We start from the raw sequence: 1,139 nt of genomic DNA, 5'->3' as shown, positions 1-1,139 counted from the left end.
TTTATTACATATCTGATGCTTGCTACAAACATTCAGTATTTAGCTAGGTGCAAGCTATGTTCCAAAAGTTGATTTTAAATATATCCCTCCCAGCTGCAATCTATACTTTACCTTGACCTTCTTAACTTTTTTGTGGATAGTTGTTCCGTGTTAAGCGGGTTTCTGAGGACCAGCGGAGGATGCCGGAAAGTTATCCAAATCACTGGTTTGATGCCGAATGTAGGTTGGCCAAGAAGGCCATTCGAGTAAAATTGCGGCGTTTTAGACTTACTAGGAGACCTGAGGACTTGATTGAATTTTTTTCTCTCAAAAAAGTTTTTAAGGACCTAATTCAAGTGAAAAAGGAAGCCATGGCCACACAAGACTGGGAATCTCTTGCTACCATCTTGGAGTCCAGGGATGTGAAGGCCTTTTGGAGGCTTGTTAGACCAGGACGTCAGGCTGACATCGTGACAACAATTTCCCCAGCCAGATGGAGGGTGCATTTTGCAGCTTTGTACCAATCCTCAGAATGCCCTGTCGATGAGAAGGAAATTGATGAGGTGTTGATCTCTGCTCCGGACTGGGAGCGGGTCTCTCCAGAGTCAGTACTTGAACGTTTTAATCAGATGAAGCGTGGCAAAGCGGTGGGCCCGGATTTTATACCTCTAGAACTATTTTTGGTGAATCTCGAATGGTGGGCTCATCATTTGGCCCACCTGTTTTCGGATATCAACAAGTCAGCTAATATCCCCGATATTTGGAAGACAGCTACTGTGGTACCTATCCACAAAGGTGGGGATACCAATGACCCGGGGAATTATAGACCAATTAGCCTTATTGCTATCCCTGGGAAGATCTACTCTGCACTCCTGCAGGAGAGACTCCAGAAATGGCTTGATAAAGAGAGGTTCCTTTTTCCTGAACAGTGTGGCTTTCGACAGGGTGTCGCTACTACAGACCATTGTCTGACACTTCTCCATCTTGCCAGCAAGTATTCCTTGCGTCCAAGAGGTTGTCTCTATGCGGCCTTCATGGATTTGAGGGCTGCCTTTGACTCTATCTCTCGTCACAGATTGTGGGAGAAGTTATTGAACACCAATATTGACCGCAGACTACTGGGATTGATTATGGCTATTCTAAAACATCTGCCTCGGTTC

This window comes from Gekko japonicus, unplaced genomic scaffold (assembly GCF_001447785.1).
Source record: "Gekko japonicus isolate JY-2015 unplaced genomic scaffold, Gekko_japonicus_V1.1 scaffold1268, whole genome shotgun sequence".
Taxonomy (NCBI): domain Eukaryota; kingdom Metazoa; phylum Chordata; class Lepidosauria; order Squamata; family Gekkonidae; genus Gekko; species Gekko japonicus.
Note: the sequence above shows the minus strand (reverse complement) of the source record.